Raw genomic sequence first — 14,401 nt, 5'->3', positions numbered from 1 at the left:
ATACAGACACAGGCACACACACACGGATATGCCCATATACACACAGAGAGACACATACACTCATGCATACACACACAGAGAAAAAAAACTCTCAAGTCTGTCTACGATCTTTAGATGTCAATATCTGTTTTTTAAAAATTTATTTTAGTTTTAATTGATGAAATAAAACAAGCAAATCCACAACATAGCACAATAAAAAGGATTATTGCACATGAAACTGCAAATCCACCATATACAACTTGTAATTCCCTTCAAAAAGACAACAAAGTTATCCTATAAATTTCTTGTTTCTTTCTTTTCTTCCCTCTTTCTTTCTTCCTTCTCCACCCCACTCCATCCTAGACATGGCACAAATGTGTGTGTTTACACACATACATACATATATATATATACATATACATATACGTGTGTGTGTGTGTATAATACATGTTGTAAAAAAAATGATTTCTCTCGGTAATCTGTGTCGTAGAAATCAGAGCTCCTCCTGCCAGTCTTCCCTCCAAAGTTCTTCAGAAGGACATCACAGATAATGAGATTTCATTGACTCTTCTTGTCTTGGTCAAACTCCAACCCAGACCTGAACTGATTTTATCCTACTCAGGTTCGGGTGGAGATAGATTCCCAAGACTGGGAGTGGCATTTCCTTTGATGGCAAAGTGACTTAAGTCATAAACTTAAGACCTCATTGTATCTGATACAGAGAATCTACATCACATTGGTTAGTTTCTCCAATTCAAAGTCTGAAGTGCCATAACTATTCCCTGAGGTGTCCCAACTCAGTCAGTTTACTCTCTTAATGCAAGCATACCCAGGATGGAGGCCCTTGGCAACATCTTCCTCCATAACTTTAACTTAGAGGAGTGAAAGTCAGGTCCCTGCTAGCTGCGAAGTTATTAGCACATCACCCCTCTAGGTCTTTTGCTGGTTGCTACAGCAAGAAAAGGATAAAAGAAAACTCTTTAGAACTCTTTTACCTATAGGGGCCCACTCACAAAGATTCCCCAATCCAGATACATAAAGGGACTGAAAGAATCACTTGGTCAAATTGGAACAGATGAAAGGTGAAAAGAGCTCCCCAGTCAAACTGAATACAGGGATTAAAGAGTCCCCCAATCAAAATAGAGGAAGGGTTAAAAGAATCCCCTAGGTTTCCCCAATTAAACTAGATAAAAGGATACTCCTAGAATTTACCTGGGCTCAGAGAAAATTTGTTTTGGACTTCAGGGGGAATTCAACCTTGAGAGGTGGTACCTCAAAGAGAAATTCTTGGTGAAATCAGCTGTTTCTGGCTCTGGGAAAAATCTTCCAAAGGGTCATCCTGGAAAAAGAAAAAAAGTTCCAAACAACCAATATATTAGCAATGGCTAGCAATTTGCCAATAAAGAAGGTCTGAAACTGCCTCAGTTGGTACAAGGACCTAAAATAGAGTTTACAAAGCATTTTTATAGGTATAAATGAGGAACATAAGCATGGGGAGCATAAACAATAGATGAAGAACACAGAGTTCAAATTGAAGAATGTTATATTGATTTACTTGAGTGTTTACAAATCTTGATTGGTTGGGGCCTTCTATTGTCATGGAAACCAATCTCAGGTAACCATCCTTGACAAGAACAGGGATTTCCATGAGAATGGGAAATTTTGGCAGGTTAGTAAAGCTCAGGGTGTTTTCCATCCTCATATGACTTGCATTTGAACATAATAACTATGACTTTTACTGGTAGCAAAGAACTTAGGCTGGCAGGGGCTTTTAATAGACACGGGGAACTTGACAGCTAAGTTGCAGGAGCTTGGCTGTGGAAAAAAAGAGGAAGTTAGCTATCAGGAGAGTTAGCTGGAGTCAGCATCTTGTCAGCTTTTACAGCATCTCCTGCCCACTTTTTAATCTGTAATGATTAATAAAAAACTAAACTATGTAATCAAGTGGGGTCTAGTTCCAAGTTGGCTTTGCAGAATGGTTGTTGTTCTTTATTTCTTCCAGGAGCCATGGTTATGGGAGGTAAAGATAATCTGGGATGGATGTCCCTATCAGGTAAGAGCTCCAGGAAAAGGAAGATGCCAGAGGTGTCCACTGAAACAGGCCTTAGGAGCTCAAGTAGATGTCCACCCAAAATCCTAAAATTGCATGCAGTGACCTCAGAGGCCTCTAGCCTAACTAGTAGCTGAACCAGGATCCCTCTTTCAACTTTTGCTTGAGGATATCCGAGGAGGGAGAACTCATCAAATCTCTAGGCAGCCAATTCCACTTTTGGATAGTTCTAATTGCAAGAACATGTTTTGTTAGCTCGAGTATCAAATTTACCTCTTTGCATGCCAACCCACTGCTCTTAGTACTACACTAGGAGCCCAAGCAGAGAAAGTCTGATCCTTCTTCCAAATGACAGCTCTTCAAGTATATGTCCCACCTATACCTTCTCATTTCTAGGCTTAAGGATCCCTAGTTCCTTCAGTTAGATGTTAATATGACATGATTTTAAGGTCTTTCATCATCCTAGTTGCTCTTCTCTGAATTCTTTCCAGGTTATCAATATCCTACTTCAAATATGGAACCCAGAATTAAACAGTATTGCAAGTGTGGTCTCACCAGGGCAAGGTATTAATCCTGCCTAGTTCTATACGTTGTCCTTCTCCTAATATCAAATCAGCTTTTTTGGCTCCTTGATCACCACATAGTGATTAGAGGTCATTCAAACTCCCAGACCTTCTTAGACTTTCTAGCAACATCTACACCATCTTATAGTTGTGAATTTAATTTTTTGAACCCAAGTATAAGATTTTAAATTTATCTTATGATTTAGCTGAACATGCTAATCTATGGAGATATTTTTGAATCCTGACTCTGTCATTCATTGTGATAGTCATATCTCCCCACCTTTGTGACATCTGCAAATCCGATAAGCCTGGTCTCTATGCCTCTATCCACATCATTGATAAAAAATATTAAGCAGTCCAGTGCAAAGCACAGATCCTTAGGACACGTCACCTGAGATCTCCTTCCAAGATGACATGGCACTATTGATGATAACTCATTGGTTCCAGTCAGTCAACCAATTCTGAATCCACCTAGCCATACTATCAATTGGCTGGCATCTCTTCATCTTTTCCACAACAATAGCTTGAGACATTTGGTTAAATGTTGGACTAAAATCTAGGTAAAGTGTATCTGCAGCATTCTTCACATCTACCAATCTAGTATTCTTGTCAGAAAAAAGAAAATGAAGTTAGTCTGGTTTGAACTGACTTGGGAGTGAATTGATCCTAGGTACTGTAGTACCATGATACTGTTGTGATAGAAACTGAGGAAACAAGGTGAGAGTTTTAGAGCAAATTAGTTTATTAGAAAGCCTGCCAATTGCATAACAAATCAGGTTCAAGACTTCCCCAGTAGTAGATTCAAGGGCTAACAGAGCTTTCTTATAGCGAATGATGAGGAACCAATCAATTTATATAATCTTGATTAATATGGGCCTTCTCTCTTATGACTGGCCAGAGTTTTACATTTTGTGATTATTTCCAGTATATCCTGGAACATTTTACAAACATCTCAGGACAGTCTGTGGTTATTACAAGAAATATCACAAAATGCACAGAACATTTTGTGGTCAACACCCATTACCCCCATCTCTCAGAATTGTCTCAACAATTTAGTTCTCCATAATCATACAATTTTATATTAATTCAAGGCCTAGCTCACAAAATGGAAGGCAATCAATATTTGAAAGAACCAAACAAAATAGAGTTAATATTGAATTTCACAATTCCCATCTTTGATTCTTGGAGAATCTGTTCCCCGTGAATCATTTACCCAATGTCAATTGCATAAGGTTTGTTGTAATCAATAATCTGAACCATCATCAGATTATTAGGAATCAGAACCAAACCAATTCCGTCTTGTAAATAGAATCCATTTTGTGATCTGTATAGCAAGTAATAGCACAAAGCCAAAAGACAATTATGAAGCCTAGGATAATAAGAACCTATTTGACTACAGCAGTCAATATGTGTACTCTAGGAAGAAAACTAAGAAAATCAGGAAGAGGGGTCCCACAATGGGGTATCTTCATTAGGCAATTGGGTTTCTGCTATAGTCTGTTGAATTTTGTGATAACCTATTGACTTTGGTGGAGACTTGCAACAATTTCTCTTGATTGATTAATATAGGAATAGCAGGATTGATTTTAGCACAGGCCCCTCCTTGTGGAGCTAAAATAAGCTTTCTATCTCAATTTGAAAGGAGTGATAGACTCACGTGTGGCCTGGGCCAACTTCTTAATCTCAGATCTCAAGGGAAGGATTTCTATCTGCCTGCTCTAAGGCAGTGACCTCAATGTATGGAATTAACAACCAAGGGTTTTTATTTTTCTGGACTTCACTCACTTCAGAGGGTTACTTCAAGAAAACTCAGCAAACCAAAGACCATGAAGCAAAAGGCCAAAACAATACAATTAAGGAAAGAATACAAAAACACATGTTAAATGTTGGGAGTACAAACAGTTCCTGCTCAAAGTTCACAGTCTAACAGTGGAGATAACACCAGTGGAAGATTTAATAACATTGATTCTCCCTGCAACCTGGCAACCCATTCTCAATGTTCATTTAAATGGCACATTTCATACTAAGTCCCAGATGTCCTGTGTAGTTGTTTGGTCTCTGGAAACATCTTCTCTTGGGCATTCTGGAATATGTCCCATCCTCTGGGCAGCTCCGAAGGGGCTTCTCCTAGAAGATCTGCTTCTCTGGTTCCACTTGCCAATAACAAGACTCAATATAATTTAAGATAACCTCTTAAATTTAGTTTTCCAAAAATTTGTTTATGTGGTGAAAACCAGTTCAACCCTTATGGTTCTAATCCTATGAATAATGACCTGTTTATATTTACTACGAAAGGAAAAAAAAGAGGGAAATGGTTATAATAGTAAGACTGACTAAGTCATAACAAGGGAGAACTCCCCTTCCTCCATTTGATTTTTGGCACATAACATATTTAACAGCTATATTATTCATAGATTTTTAAAAGCCAGTTTCAGATAACCAGGTGGGAAATTTTCCTGTTCAGAAAAAAAATAACATAATGGGAAACTGAGTCAAGAGAATCCTACCTTAGCCTATGCAAGGTTGTCTACTTCAACTTTTCCCTGGTACAATCATCCACCTGAAGTAGTTCTCAGACTGTGCTCCTTTTGGGCAACATTTATTATTTCACTTAAATGATGAAGCATTGACTTCATGATAATTCAGATAATTTCATGCCTGAAAACAAAACTTAGAATTTCAAAGTACAATCTCACAAGATTTTACATTAAACAACAAAGTTTCATTAATTATAACTTGGGGTTAGGTTGTTATTATTATTCTCATATTGCAATTATGTATAGTTAACAATAAAGACATTTTATTTACCTTCCATTTACAGTTAAAGAATTATTAATTATTACATTCTGGCACATGATATTGATTCCCAGAAAAATACTGATTATAGTAGGCTTTTAATCTATATTGTCCATTTACCCGTAAGTCAAGATTGAAGTCTTTGAATCTCAAGTTTAATTTCACTTTTTGTTGTTTAGTCATTTTATAATTCTGTTCAACTCTTTGTGACCCCGTTTGGGGTTTTCTTGGCAAAGAGACTGGAGTGATTTGCCACTCCCTTCTCCAGCTCATTTTATAGATAAGGAACTGAGGCAAACGAGGCACCAAGATCCCCATTTCTTTTTATTCCTCTCTTTTTACTATTAGGAGACACCCTATTTTCCAGAGCTAAGGCCCAGCAAGTAAGCTATGCACCCTGAGCTTGGTATAACAACAATCCTTTGTGCTCACCTTCTGGATGAACAGTATTGCAATAAAATCACAGAATTGTTTCACACCTGCCCCAGGCAGTCCCTGAGCTTGGACAAGCACCTGTAGGATCCATGTTTTGGTCATGAAGCCCTACTATGAATCAAATGCCTCATTGTTGCTGTTACCGTCTCATTAGCACAGCTACAGTTCACTGTGTAACCACTACTATATGTACCAAGGTTTGGTTTCACTAAAGTGAGACTGCTCCTAGAGAAGACCCCAGCACACATGTCTAGTTTCCTTCCTTCAATGGAATAAGCTTTTTGCTTACAACCACTGTTAGCATTTTGGTTTTATTTTGTTTTTCAGAGTTAACAGTTGGAGTATTACCTCTGTGACCTCTGGTATTTTTCAGAGTTAACAGCAATTGCATAACCTCTGAGACTCTCTGGTCATTTATTTTCAGGATTTGACAAGGGTTGAATGACTTATCAAGGGTCACACAGCTAGTAAATACATGAGGCCAGATTTGAACAGATGAAGATGAGTCTTCTGACTTCAGGCCCAGCACTCTATCCACTGTGTCACCTAGCTGCACTCATTTTACTAGGTCAACTCAAAGATGTAATTCCAACATATGCCATTCATTAACATGTATAATTTCATAATTTTTGTAAGTAACAGTCAAATAATCTCAAATGAAAATTTGTAAAATTCTCTGCTTTCACTGGGAGAGGTCCTAACTCCTCAAACTTCTGTACTTAATTTCACAACACCTGTCAACAGGGCTGATGAGATCTTGTTACCTTGCCCAAGAAATGCCCTAAGGAACCTCACATCTTAAAGAAGACTTCATTACAAGTTATTGTTATCATCCAATTGAAACCAAAATAAAACTCATAAAATAGTTAAATTTTTTTGGATAATTTGATCACATTCTTTTAACAACTCAATTTATAATCTTACTCCATTTAGAGGAAAAGGAAAAGTTACTTTTCTAACAATGTGTTTCACAATATAAGAAAATTTCCACATACACAGCATCATGTATTTAAAATCTGAAAATTGATTGCCAATTAGGTAACATTAATTTAATCACATTCATTTCCAAATAATCTTACATAGCAAATCATTCCTCACTTTTGGCATTCTATATTGATTGCATTCAAGAGCAATATAAAGTACTTACAACAACTTTTATATAGTACTTACCACCTGCCAGGCCTTCTTTGGTTTTTAAAGCTTAATTGAAAGAGTTTCAGAGCCCTGTTTTCAATAGTGAGCTAAAACATTTAGTTTTTGATTTCTCAGTTGTTATTTGAATTTCTTAAGTGTATAAGCATAACAAATTGCTAATTTACATCATGGGGCAGTTATAAGTAGGTAATGCCACATTAGAAAAGCACTTTTTAACTGTCAGAGTATTACCAAAGAAACATTGTATCCAAATGAATCCCTAATAAGACCTAAATAATTCATTGTTCACCCTTTGCACAGGTCTGGCAAGGTGCTAAGCACTTCATAATTACAGGAACCACCTTTTTCCCAGTTAGCTCAAAATCACCAATTCTTTTTTCTTCTGTTTTATTTAGCTCCTCCCAATGCTTAAGGAGTGTGAATAAAGTGCACACGTTATCTTTCCATACACCCCTCCCTAGGAATTTAGAGAATTCTGTAGTTTTAATCACAGGAAATCTTCAGCCTCATATTTCCATCCCCCTTCTTGATTCTTAGGAGATCCTCAAGTATGGGATTCACCCTTTCAAGGACAAAATGTTAGCATGTACATCCATGTAATTTTATGCTGCAAATTTTTACTTTTAAGAGTTCTCTTGGAGCACCTAGGTGGTGTAGTGGATAGAGCACCAGACCTGGATTCAAGAAGACCTGAGTTCAACTCTGGCCTCAGACACTTGACACTTACTAACTGTGTGAAACTGGGCAAATTACTGAACCCCAATTGCCTAAGCAAAAAAAAAAAAAAAGTTCTCTTTTGGTAAATTTTCTTATTTCAATGACATCAAAATTTTTCCTCAAATCTTCTTTTTCAAAATTTCAAAACCTTTTATATTTAAACCCTCTATTCACACTATTGTGCAGATTACAACTTCCTTAATTTCACCAATATTGTTTCTTTCATATTCTGATCTGACGTTTGTCTTATTTTCTTTTATTTGCTTAATTCCTCTAATCTTTATTTCCTAATCATATTTCTGACTATCTATAGAATTAATCTTTACTGAATTTTTCACCTTACAATTTGGCACAAGTTTTTAATTACACAACATCAATACTGTTGCCTTTGGTGTTCTCAAAAATTGACAAATTCATGATCTATCCAAATACTTTTTGGTACCTTTGTTTCTAGTTTGTCCCAAGCTTCCAGGTAAAGTTATATTATTATGTTATTCATAGCAGATACAAACATTACTCCGGATTAAATTTTACTTTTTAAATTGCTCCTTACTTTAAATAACTTTTCCCTTTTCCCTTTGGAAATTCACTGATACTGATGTGGATACAAACGGTACCCTAGGGATTAAAAAGAATATTAAGGGTTGCTTTTCCAGTAGTTTGTGAGGCCCCTCCTGAGCTTGAGAGCATCCTAAAGTCCTTTTCCCATTATCTTGAAATACCATAAAACTTCTCCTTAAGCTGTTCGAAAAGAATTGCTTTTGTCTCCCTTCCCTGTCTCTAATCTTTAGCCCTGTCCTTAAATCTTTAACTCACCATAAAACTCTAAAAACCTTATCCTAGACCATAAAGAATTCCTTTTGTCTCCCTCATCTTATATCATAGAATCCTTTCTTGTGCTGTCCTTAATCTTTAACCCCCATTAAAAAAAACTCTAAAACTACTTCATCATTCTGAAACTTCTAGATAAGTCTGGTTCCCAAATATCAGCACCTTTAATTAGCTTCTTATTAACAAGGCCTATGTGCTTCACTTAATAAAGCTTCAAATGGCTACCAAGAACCTCTAAGTATTTTATTTTACACTCAATTCGCTCTCCCAAATCTGACATCAACAATACTACGTTCAGTTCCTCTTTTCGATTTCTTCTAAAACAGAACCACACTTGCTGAATTGGGAATTTGATTTCTTTGTCAGTGAAATCACCTGGCTCCCTTGCACTAAATTTTTTGCAGTTTTTAAAAATATATTCAATAAAATATTTCATAATTTTAAAAATTGGAAATTTATAGTAGCGAATTTACAAATTTAATTTCTGTATCATAAATTTCTACAAATTGAGAACAAAGATTCCCTTCCTTTTTGTGTGATTCTCTTGTCTGCTCTTCCAACTTAGCCAGAGTTAGGAAGGGAGGGAGGGGGAGAGAGAGAGAGAGAATTTCTTAGCACAAAACCAGACAATTACAATAAGACAGATACATAGACATATTTGTCAGCAAAGTTTTTCCTTCAAAGTTTAATTTAAAAACACAGTGTGCAAAATTTTTGAACTGTAAATTTTCCTTGGGTCACTCTAGGGGTCCCTTCTATTTTTTTATTCCATGCATCTTGCCTTTACTTAAAGCATTTCCTGGTTAAATCACCCATTCTGTTCCAATAAATACATACTCATGATTCTTGATTACCTAGTGCTCAAAAGGAAATAAAAGCCAAGAGTGTTTGGGGTTTTGGCTTAGGTTTTACTTTCTCCCTTCCCCTTTCTTCAAAAACATATTGAGCAATATTCAAGCTCACTAATGCTTTTTTCATGCCATCTGAGATGATTCTTATGGAAATAATTGTGTATTTCTGATATGGATTGGTCAACAATGGCAGAATTAATGATTCTAGCATCTCTCTGATTAATTGAATCTAACCCTGCCTACTCTTTAGCCCTTTTACACAACCTGTCATAAAAGCAGTAAGGAGTTTTGTTTTCTTCCTGAATAATTTCTTGAAATTTACTCCAATTTTCAGGGAGAATGTTGTATGCTTTCATTCCTCTGATTAAGGATCCCCTCACTTGTAATAGAGGCAGCTAGATGGCTCAGTGGATAGAGCACTGGGCTGGGAGTCAGGAAGACTTGAGTCCAAATCCAGTCTCAGACACTTACTAGCTGTGTGATCCTAAGCTATTCACTTAACTTCTGTTTGCCTTAATCCACTGGAGAAGGAAATGGCAAACCACTTTTGTGTCTTTGTCAGGAAAACTCTATGGATGATATTGGAGTGTTATGATCCATGGGGTCACGAAGAGTCAGATATGACTGAACAACTTAACAAAACAATTATCAACAAACTTATGATAGCCTGGTATAGTCAATTGGATTGTTAGGATTCTGCTCTGAGTCTTGTAAAGGCCAATTAGGAAGCTCCCTTGGGCCAGCAGGAATTGTGCCAGCTGAGACATGTCTATTTGCTGCCTCTATGATGGCAGTTCTTTCCCACAGGGAGAACAATGTTTCCATCAATCAGCTACATCTCCCCAGTTAGTATTATAACCTCTAAACATGGTCTGAAATTGGGTTATAACTACCACAGAGTCTTCAACAAATTTAGGGGTGACCCTCTTCAATATGGAGGACTAAAAGGTTGAGTTATAAAAGTACCAAATTTCCCGACTAGGTAATATCACGCATAAATCTTTCCTCAAGAGGAAATATACCAGTATCCAGTCTTTCATTTTTAAAAGAAATCAAATTCCCTACCGTAGTAGAAGGAAAATAAGTTGGAGGAGCTGAGGGCCCGTTAAGAAGCTGCAGGTATGACCCTCAGACAAGGCTGCCCATTTGTTTTGGGTGAGGTGTTCAATATCAGGTCTTAACTTACTTTATTAAAAAAAAAATCAAAAGTGCCAAGCTTAGGCCAGAATAAGTTATCAGATGAATCTTTTATGTTTTTTGGCCAAATTTCACGTAATTTAATAGTGTGCCTTTTTTTTGTCATTTCTGGTTGAACTTAGAATTTCCCCTGGTCCCAACATATGAGAAATTTCTTGGGGAAGGGGGAGGGTGGCACTTTTTGGTAAGCTACATCAGAGCCCATTGTTTAAAAGGGATGGATTCCACTACAGATGGGACATATTCCCCATAGACAGTACAGATACCATTATAGAAGGGCCTGAATCCCCTATTTGTGGGCCTGATTCTCCTATAGAAAGGATTCCAGGGGCTTACCTTACCTCAGAAGAATTGAGATTGAAGCCAAGGGAGAGTCTGATCCCAGGGGCAGTCATCCATGAAGAAGTCCCTCGATGAAAAGTTGACTAGAGTATATGCTAGGGAGTTACTCAAAGAGGGCTGTCTCAGGGGCTGGGCTCCCTCTCACAAACTTCCTGGCTAGTTCACCAATTGTCATAATAGAAACTGAAGAATAAAAGTTAGCATTTCAGAGAAAATCAATCTGTTAGCAAGGCTACAATTGCATAACAGATCAGGTCCAAGATCTCCTTAGTAGGTATAAAGACACCATTCAATGGCTAATAATATTTTTTAATAGTCAGTAATGAGGAACCAATCAATTTGTACAATATTGAATAACGTGGGCTTTCTCTCTTCTGATTGGGGAGAGTTTTACATGTCTTGCAGTTATTTCCAGTACATACTGGAACATTTTACAAACATTCTGGAATATTCTGCGGTTATTACAAGAAACACTACAAGATGTACAAAACATTTTGTGGGTCAACATCCATTACCCCAGTTTCTCATAACTGTCTCAACAACTTAATTCCCTCATAATCATATGATTTTATAATAAAAACAAGGCATAGCTCACAAAGTGAAGGACAATTAATATTTGAAAGAACCAAACAAAACGGAGTTAATTTTGAATTTCAAAGTATTCAGCCTGGCGTGGTAGAGGAGGCATAAGGCAAGGGACTTGCTTTCAGGGCACATGAATCCCTGATCAGATTCAATCCTCCCATGTCTCCTGTGTTTTTCTTCAATCTCATCAGACCAAGTGACTGTTTTGACCCTCAGCTTCTGCAGGTAGCCATGTACTGGTGGTACCTACTGGTGCTTGGCTTCCACCTCTCTCTGTTGCTTACTCTGCCCTTTGATGTAAAGAGGAAGGTGAGTATGGTAAGAATTTAACAGGAAATTCTCCTATCTTCCCAGTGCAAGATAAGAGCATGAGAGGGAAGGCCCTGTTTTCAACTTTTCACCTCCAGAAAAAAGTGCTAATCTTGGCCCTCTCTCAAGTTCAGTCCCCAGGGCCATGCCCAAAGCCAGGTCCCATGTAAACAGCCAAGACAGGTCCTATTAGTTCAGGGTCAGTATGTTCCACTGAACACCAGGCAAGGGATCCAAATTAGTTCAGCTTAACAAACAGTGTAACCCTTTACAGCTACTCTCCCTGCATCTATATTTGACCTAGTCTCCAGTTCTCCCACCATGCACTTTCTCCTCCACCCAACATACCCCTTCCCATATTCTTATCTTGCTTCTTCTGCTCGTGTTTCATCTGGGGTGTCTCTCCCTTCCCTCGACAGATCCAGGACTCCCTTCAGAGCCTTCTCACAGGGTGATGGGTAGGGTCATGCACCTAAACCATAGGTCACAGTCTAACCCTTAGCATAGGCTAGGCCAGCTTCAAATCCAGGAAAGTCCTATAGGGACTGGTCTGATGACTGCCCTCTTCTTCCCAGAACTTCAAGGAGTAGATCATCCACCACTTCATTGCCACCACCTTGACCTATTTCCCTTATTGTGCCAATTGCCTGCATGTCAGTAATGCTGCTTTTCTCATAGAAGTAAACAAACCAAGCTTCAGACCAGAGAAAGGCACAGAGCTGCCCCAAGTTCATTTGCTCCCACTGCAGGGCCCTAATCATGCCTCTTGCTCAGGCTTCCGGAACATGGTAATGACATGCATGTATATTTCAAGTTCTCTTCCAGCTCTGAGATTCTATCATTCTTCCATATTTGGTCACGACTTTTCATGTGGCAGGAGAGGAAGGCTCTAAGTCTAGGCAGAGGTGAGGCTGAAACACTGGGAGCTGAGCAGGGTAGAGTAGGTATAACGCTGAGAATCTTCACAGAGCCTCAGGGCACAGAGGCCCTAGATAATTTAAATAAAGAAATAAATGATATCTTAGTTTGCCAAGGTTTAGGGTTGACTAAACCACATGTAGTCTATGTGGAATAATTATTCTGATTTGGATTATAATCAACGGGTATGCAATGACATTTCCATATTAATTATTAACATTTTATTATCTGCCATTAATCAATTAACTTGGATAAATGATGGTATAATAAATATTATCCATTTAAAAACCTGAGAAATCACTTTTCTTATAAACTTTTATTTATCTCACCCTCTATATTAACCCCTGAAATTCATAGGCTTAAATAAATATCAAAGTTACAGTCTATCAAACTGATTACTAGTATAACAAAAATTAAAACAATGACACAAATAATTTTTATTATTATATTATTTACTATTGTATTTATTAATGTATCAGCTATCTTAAAGATCACTTCCAAAGTCACTTCTAACCCTCACTGCCCTTCTCAATTCTGGAAACTCAAGCTCACCAATGAACTCCTCAAGATCTATCAATCAATATGTCAATTAAAATCTCTTCTAAGGAATTCCCTTTATTTTTCTTTACTAGAATTAAAATGGTTCTCTTAGGGAAAATGTTCTCTTCATCCCTTTTCTCTGTCATCTCATAATTTGTCTCATTAAACTCTCAGTCTCCTCATAGAATGACAGTTAAACTGTAACTGCAAAGTAAGATTTGTTATTATCCCAATTTTACACTTGAGAAAACTGAGGTAGACATAGGTTAAGTAACTTGCCCGGGGTCATACAGCTAGTAAGTGTCTAAGGTCGGATCTGAACTCAGATCTTCTTGACTGTAGCCACTTAGCTGCCTCAAGATATTGAGAGGAATGAAGCCCTTGCCTAACATGAGTCATTTGAAGGAATGAAAGCTGTTTGACTTGAAAGTGGGAAGGCTTGAGCAAGGGAAGCAAGACTAATAGCTGATATCAAGTAGTTTTAGTCTAATACATGGAGAAATTTATTCTGTTTGGCCCAAGAGAGTAGAACCAGGAAAAGGGAGAGAGGGGAGGTGCAGAGAGGAAGACTGAGGTTGCGTCTTAAGAAAAACTTCCCAAGGAACAGAACTATCAGAAAGTAAAAAGGGTAGTGAGTTCCCCATCACTAATGATCTTCAAGAAGGGGCTGGATGGCCACTGGTTGAGAAGTTAGAGAGGGGATTCCTGGTCAAGTATAGTTTGGAGGAGTTACACTTTGAGATTATGTGATTCTAAGGTTCCTTCTCTTTCCTCCCCTCCCAGGCCTGTACAATATTCAATTACACCCATGGGGGTACATGTGTGACACACTCTTCATTATCTTTGCACTGGTGTTCTTCATTCACTGTCTTGTTCTTTTCCCAACCAAGTGAGCCTGTTCTCAGGAGATGGGGTGAACTTGGCAGGAGGAGTGGCTCTGAACCCTGCTGGAGTTGAGACTTGAGAAGCATCTGAGGGTCCTTTCGGAATTCTGTTCATCTACCCTCGGGACTTCACACTAAGCCCTCTCCCTTTCATTTTGAGAAAGATCTCCCTTGTGACCCTGGGGTATCTAGAGGCCTGTCACCTACAGTGTTCCTAGGGGCCTGGCCCCTACTATGACCTGAGCTCTT

At 38.0% G+C, this 14,401-nt stretch overlaps 1 long non-coding RNA gene across 2 annotated transcripts; it reads right to left on the bottom strand.

Moving 5' to 3' along the window:
- Positions 1–200: 200 nt before the first annotated feature.
- LOC114029640 lies at positions 201–11,214 on the bottom strand. 2 transcript variants are annotated; one of them, XR_003567513.1, is made up of 4 exons: positions 10,911–11,214; positions 5,100–5,250; positions 1,192–1,318; positions 201–928 (listed from the first exon to the last, which is right to left on the bottom strand). It is a non-coding gene; the product is annotated as an uncharacterized LOC114029640 (long non-coding RNA). The 2 variants fall into 2 exon arrangements; XR_003567512.1 differs by having other exon boundaries at positions 10,916–11,214.
- Between the last annotated feature and the right edge of the window lie 3,187 nt (positions 11,215–14,401).

Source organism: Vombatus ursinus, unplaced genomic scaffold (assembly GCF_900497805.2).
Source record: "Vombatus ursinus unplaced genomic scaffold, bare-nosed wombat genome assembly UNPS02014935.1, whole genome shotgun sequence".
Lineage (NCBI taxonomy): Eukaryota > Metazoa > Chordata > Mammalia > Diprotodontia > Vombatidae > Vombatus > Vombatus ursinus.
The sequence above is the reverse complement of the archived record's forward strand: the minus strand, read 5'-3'. Positions and strand labels throughout refer to the sequence as shown.